Source organism: Pteropus vampyrus, unplaced genomic scaffold (genome assembly GCF_000151845.1).
Source record: "Pteropus vampyrus isolate Shadow unplaced genomic scaffold, Pvam_2.0 Scaffold31, whole genome shotgun sequence".
NCBI classification, from domain to species: domain Eukaryota; kingdom Metazoa; phylum Chordata; class Mammalia; order Chiroptera; family Pteropodidae; genus Pteropus; species Pteropus vampyrus.
The window spans coordinates 3,410,929-3,418,704 of NW_011888812.1; positions in this window are offsets into that span (position 1 = coordinate 3,410,929).

Here is a 7,776-nt window from a genome sequence, read left to right on the forward strand (position 1 = left end):
TGAGTTTGGATAAAAATATGAATGTGGAAGAATGCAAAAATTCTTCCTGCTTTTAATGAAAGAATATAATTGATTTCACATCTTTCTTTAAAAGCCTGAGATTCAAAATGTGTTACTTGTGTTATGCCATGGACACTTATTAAAATTTTGTACTAATTGTATATGAAATCTTTGATAATTATTGCATACTCATTTTGATATTTCTTTAGAAATTTCTGCAAAATATTTTATTTAATCATGCAATAGTTATTAAATTCTTATTTATGAATCAGACATTGTAGTTTTGTTTTTGAAAAGAAATCTTTCAGTTTCCTTAGCAATTAGAAACTTCAAAGACCTAGGGAAGGACTGAAAAATTTCCCAGGAGCTGATACAGCCAGAATGATAGAAAGATGAAAGTGAATAGTTGCTCTTATTATTTTTCATTTCGAGGCTGCCTGTACATTAGTTATTTTGCCAAAAATCAGTGATATGATCAGTTTCTTACCAGATACTTGCAAAAGACTTTATTCTAACAGTAGTTCTAAATTTCTCCAAAGTATGTGTATTGTCTGTCTGTGACTTATTTTTTCATTATTAAAACTTTAAAAAAGAAAATACAGTGGAAAAAATATCTGAGATAAATATTTTCCTTAGAGTAATGAGCAAGAATAGGGGAATAGCCAAAAATGAGACCAAGAATTGGATCTATGGCACAAGATATCAATTTAATGTTTGATAAGACACAATTCCTGGAGGCTTCAGCATTTTGTCTTTAAAATGGATATTACATTTCTAAGGTTCTTTCAGTCGTTGAAGATTCTGTAAAACATAATTAGAAGTGTCTGTCTGTAAATTAATTCCTAAAAAATGTTTCTTCTTACCCACTGAAAAATGCCCCACCCCAAAAGACTCCTACCTTCTAATCCTTGGAACCTGTGATGTTACCTTAAATGGTAAAGGACTTTGTAGATGTAGTTACATTTGGGCTGTTAAGATGGAGAATATCCTGGATTATTCAGGTGGACCTATTGTAATTATAAGGGTTTTTATAAGACAGAGGCATGATGATGAGAAGGAAAAAGGCAATGTGATGATGGAAGCAGCAATAGAGTGAGACTGGAAGATGCTATGCTACTAAAGACAGAGAAAGGGGCCACTAGCCAGGGAATTCATGTAGTTTCTATACAACAAAAATGCCAGCAAATGTATTTTCCCACATACCCTGTGGAGGGGATGCAGTTTGGCTGACAGCTTAAATTTTAACTTCTGATCTGCAGAACTGTAAAAGTATAACTTTGTGTTGTTTTAAGCCACAACATTTGGGGTCATTTGTTATAACAGCAATAGGCAATATACCTAACCCAATAAGGTGATAATGACATATCACAGATGGGTGAAATTAGTGACTTAAAAAGTGTTAATTTTGACTTGGAATATCTAGAACTGTACCTATTCCTAATTGTGAATTTCGAACTACTTTTTCTAGAAGAAATATTTATGAGTGTTTGAAACAAAAGCTAACAGAGGTGACCAAACAATTTTTTTACTGTTCATTTTGCGCATTGTCGAACTTATTTTCCCCCAAATATCTATTCATATTTTATAAAACGTGAAAAGTACATTAGTAAAAAAGATTCAGTCATATTATGGAATAACTCTAATATTATAACAGTATATATTGTTTACTGAGTATTAACAAAATCTTCAAAAAAATTTAAATGATATATGAAACAAACTCTTTGAAGGAACTATGGGTAGTTTTTCGGGGGGAGGTAGGAAATCAATTCTGAAAGTATTATCATTTTCTCTCAATCAAAGAAGTGGTTGATTGAGAAGTGGTACAAGATATAGTATTTATTAGAAAGTTCAGCAACATAGATTCTGGGTCTGGGCTGCTGCCAAATCCTAGCTTGACCGCTTACTAAGTTTGTGACTTAGAAAAAGTTATTTATTTTATGCTGTATTTACTCTTCTTTAAAATAGAGTTTCAGTTGGGAAAATTATAAGAATTAATATATGCTGTACTTCGATTAGTATCTGATACAAAGGAAATAAAATTTAAATGTGTCAGTTATTTTTGTCACTGCTGTTCTTATTTAATCCCTGAGTAGTATAAGTAGTAACAAGTTTTCACTTTTTTATTTACAAGATATAATGTTGTTTGTATTCCATTATAAGACCGGTACTGTGTTCCATTATAAAATGAATACATTCCTTAATTGGGAAGAGGACCTGCAGAATTCCCTCTAATTTCTATCTCATTTTATGGAATAGCTTTAATATAAAAATGATTGATTCATGTAGAAACATAGCATTGCTGCTGGCTTTGAAGACAGAGACAGGAGTCATAGCTGCAAGTGTTAACAGTTTTTAACTCTTGTTTTAAAGTAGCTTGTCCTGTATAGACAGGATATTTTTAAATCAACTGATTTAAATTCTTGAAAGAGGATTCAACTTTGAAACAAAAATTTCCTGACCACACAGATTTCTTATTGTAAGTTTGTTGTGGTAACATTGGTTAATACAATTATATAATTTTCAGATGTATGTTATAATTTGACATCTATATATTCTATTATGTAATTACCACCCAAAGTCCAGTTTCCGTCAGCTACCATATATTTGATCCCCTTTACCCACTTCACCCTCTCCCACCCCTCTTTAATTCTTATAATTCTCCCCTTTTCCCTCCTCCTCTCCTCTTTTCCCCCACTCCTTACCCTCTAGTAAACCACTAGTCCATTGTCCATGTCTATGAGCCTCCGTTTGTTTGTCCTGTTCATTTGTTGCTTTTGGGTTTATATCCCACATATAAGTGATATCATGTGATTTCCAGCTTTTTCTGTCTGGATTATTTCACTTAGCACGGTTGTCTCAAGGTCCATACATGTTGTTGCAAATGACAGTATATCATCTCTTCTTATGGCTGAGTAATATTCCATTGTATATATGTACCACAGCTTCTTTAGCCAGTCATCTGTCGTAGGACACTTTGATTGCATGTCCTGGCCACCACACATATTTCTTAAATGGTAAGTTTTTAAATTGAAGAGAGTCAATGAGCAGTTTTCTCAAAATTGAAATTTTAATTTTTCAGGAAAAATTATTATCAAACGTTTTTATTATAGTGAAGGTTTTTAAGAACTTTTTTAACCCCCACTTTGATCAAGTCAAACTTTGTCTTGCATGTTGATTTCAAACTAGATTTATTTTTATCACAGTTGTGTAATGATTCATGTATATAGTAGACAATATTTTGAAATACTAACAATTAGTTTCTTGTAATCTCTTATCAAACCTCATCCCTCCTCTTTGTCAGCTAAAGTACTTAGAATCCATTTTCCTAGAAGTCAAGTTTTATGGTTTGAGCTTTATATTGGACTTGTTGTGTCATAGAAGATAATTTAGAGAATGATGAAAGTCTCTGTTGCCTTTCCCGAAAACAATAAGAGTGTCTGTTCTTAAGCATTGGGAGTCTCAGAGAAAAGCAGAGATCTTCGATCTGGATGGTTCTTTCTTCCTCTTTCCTCACTTTGCAGCACATTCCTGGGGTAAGGAATCACATAACACTGAGACAGTTGGGGGGTCTGAGAGCAGAGGACTGGAACAAGCATAATATACAAAATATCTTAGGGTACCTAATATGATATGGTATTAAAAGAAATATCTGAGTGTGTTGTCTTAAATTAGTCACAGTGCAACAGTAGAGAGTGCAAAGAGAGAGCAGCATTTTTGTGTGTGTTTTAATAATGTTATTGTTTATTTTTGTTTGTATAAGATTAATTCATATATTTCTAGGGAAAAGCAAAAAAATAAACTACAGAGTTGATTTTAAATCAGAATCATTGGTAAGTAGATATTTTTCAAATTAAAGCATGTGTTCATCTAACACGATATTTTCAGAACCTCTTATTTCTAGGCACAGGGAAAGCATGGCAAAGGTTGAAACATGAAAAACATGATACATTTGGGCCACTGAAAGCACTCGTTTGAGAGAGCAATGCTTTTTATTTCTCAAGGCCAAATGTTTCCTGTCATATGGCTCTATGTCACTAAGGCTCCTATTCTCCTGCAGGGAAGGAGTGACTTAATTTTATTTGTAAATTTGGAAGGAGGAGCTTGATGTGTGTACTCAGTCATATTGTCCCAGCTCCCAGGAAACTCATATCCTTCACTATTCCAGGCTGTAAGTTTTGCAGGGCAGACCCAAGTGTGTGGAAAGAGGCGTAATGGTTTTTCAGTGCAGCCTATGACTCTCTGGTGTTCATTATTAAGAAATCCATTTGTCTTTATATATAAGCCATATAATAAAGGTGATATTTTGGCCTCCATATCCCTGATTCCTCTCTAGCCTCATTTTTTTTTTTTTTTTACAAATTAATACAGCAAATATAACAATGATAATATATAACTGTATAGCACATAGACTACTTACTATGTGTCAGGAACTGTTCTGAGTACTTTAATATAATAATACTTCAATCCATATTATTATCTTCATTTTTCACAAGAAACTGAGACACACACATGCTAATTAGGGTACCCAAGCTTACACAGATAGTGAGCAGTGGGGCTGGAATTCACACCAGGAACCTGGGCTCCACTTTGCACATATGCTACAAGTCTTGTAGGTATTCTTTTAAAGTTCCCTCAAATTCTAGTTCTGTGGAAGCATTAGACTTGAAAAGGTGGCCCAGATTTGACCTGAGTGACAATAATCAGGAAGGTGCTTAGTGACTGGTTAGAGAAATCTGAAAACAGGATATCTTCACCGCCCCCTTCCCTGTCCCCAGACTTCCATGTTAGAAATTCCACCCCCTCCCCCAAATTAAGTACAACCTTTTTTGAAGTGGACAGAATACCTGAAATTCATGGGAGTTTGTTATAAGCATTAATATAAATTATAGAAAAATATACTTACATTTCTTGTTCATCTGAATTCATGGGTTGAAATTTGTGTTTGCTGTATCAGAGTGGTAACTGAGTTCTATAGTATTGAATTGAGAACATTCAGTCAATTAAACATATCGGTAAGCTAGGCTTGCTGCTGTAACCATATTTAATAAGGTAGACACTCAGCTTTGCTGGGAAAAGATTAAGGGAATTCACTGGTTTATCTGAAATGGTAATTATAGAACTTTGATTTGCCTCAGTATTTCAGTAAAAATAAATAGTAGAAATTTCAAAATATATTACCTACTTGATTATACATAAGTCTAAATATTGAAGTAGATATGGCATTAAATAAAACTCATTCGAAAGCTATTGGAATCTTAACAATTAGTGCTTCTCAATGTAACAAAAATGACATGACTAAGTCTTGACGACAGCTTTTATCTGAGTTGTTCTTTCTGTAGTTTTTCTTTTTGTTACAACCTGGCATCACTGCTTACTTAAAAAATAGTATGTTAATAAATAAGTACAGATTTATCTACTTTTCTTTATGTATCACATATTTTACAAAAATAATTAATCTTTCTCGTAGTCATTATTTTTTATATATTATATGAAATAAGCACATGGAAGAATCAAAATATCTCTGCATTGAATTGTGATTATTTCAAATAAATTCAAACTATTTGTTACAACCCTTCAAATTATATATTTTGCAGTAGTTTGCTATCTATTATATTTGTCGAACTAACAGTAATATTTATTTACACATTCTTTTACTCAAGAACATTAATTAACTGCCAAATGCCAGCAATTGTATGAATACTGAGAATACAGCATTGAGAAATTTCCTTCAATAATGAAGTTTATATTATAGCACTGAGTTAAATAAGTGGTAAGAATGGATTTCTTTGTCTTATATCAGACCTAAGGGGAAAAATATTATGACTTTACCACTAAGTATGGCACCAGCTGTAGGTTTTAATAAACGCTGTTTATTGAGAATATTCTCTTTTATGATATGGTAAATGACAGTGATTAATTTTATTTTTAAAATTTTCATTTATTTTTTAAACCACTTTATTGAGGTCTGACTTACATGCGAAAAGCTGAACATATTTAATGTTATACAACTCAGTGAGTTTGAGAATAAGTATATACCCATGAAACCAACACCACCAATGCCATAAACATGTCCATCATCTCTCAAAATTTTCTCCCATCCCCTTTTTATTATTAATTTTGTCGTAAGAATGCTTACCATAGACCTGCCCTCCTAGCAAATTCTACATATACAATATACTATTCTTAGATATGAACACTATACTGTATATTAGATCTCCATAACTTATTTATTTTGTATAACTGAAGCTTTATACTATTTAACTATTACTTCCCCATTGTCCCCTACACCCCAACCTCTGGCAACTACCATTCTGCTCTCTGCTTCTATGAGTTTGACTATTTCAGATTCCACATATAAATGAGATCATATAGTATTTGCCTTTCTATGTCTGGCTTCTCTGTTGTGGCAATCTCAGGTGGTCTAACTTCTGACACAGCAGCTCAGGAGCATGGCCCTTTCTGGCCTAGTCTCAGAAGTCACATGGCATGATTGTCTCTATAGTCTCTTAGTTGAAGCAGTTACAAGCTCATCCAGATTTCAGGGGATGGGTACTTAGATCCTCCCTCCTGGTGGCAAAAATATTAAAGAATTTTGAAGTCGTGTTCCAAAATCACCACACTGTGTACAGTTTTGTATTCAGCTTTTTTACTTAACATTATACTATAATGTTATACTAAAATGCCTCTTGTAAACATCATTTAAACACTTCTTTGGTATGATCTAGCACTCCTAGTCAAATTTTTCACTCTGGATGCAAATATCAAGTTATAGTGCTATTGAACGATTTAGGTGTAAAAAAGGTAGTGTCTTTATACAAGATACATTTTCATGATAAGGAATTATTAGAGAATAGAACTACTTCATGAATATTTAGCCAGGTAAAATTATTCTGAAAGAGCATCCTCATACAGAAATACATTTTTTAGTACTTCATTGAAAATTACAGGGCTTATTTAATTTCATAAAAGAATATTAGTTGTTTATATATTTTAGCAAGTGCAATATAATAATCTTAGAACTACTAAAGAGCAAAATTTGTGCTGCATCAGCCAATCCATGTTTGTATCTACAACTCTGCGAAAAGCCAATAAAGCAAAAAAGCTTATTCATCTTGCTAAAGGGCTGTAAGCTCTATTTATTTAAAACGGAGTTCAGAGATTGATTTTTTCCATTTTGATATGAGTTGTGTGTCACTTTCATTTAGTGACATCAAATGTTAAGCCTTAGTAAAACTGCCCAATAGAAGAAAAAATCTGATGTTGATTCAGTGATAAATAATTCCTAGATGATAGAGAATGGTAACTCTGAGATTAGTTGCATAGATTTAAAAATAAATAAATAAATCTAGTTTAGAGAGGCTTTTATTGAGTAAAAAAAAAAAGATACTATGATAGTGTACACACACACCTCATTCTATTGAGGTTTGCTTTATTGTGCTTCACAGATGTTGCATTTGTTTGTTTTTTTCTTGTTGTTTGTTTGTTTGTTTTACAAATTGAAGGCAAGACCCTCCACAAGCAAAATGATTACAACTCACTTTAGTGTGGTACGTGCTTTATCGCGGTGTTCTGGATCTGAACCCACAATATCTCTGAGGTATACTTGTGCCATCTCAATTGAAAACCTTGGCTGGAGTATATGTCATAACTAGTAAACTGGAAGGAAACAAGAAACCAGAGACTCCTAAAGTAGACCTACTTTTAGTGACTCTTCCTCCAAATCCATCATTTTTCTGCAATTCAAGTTTGGAACATTGCTGTTATCAGTGACACATA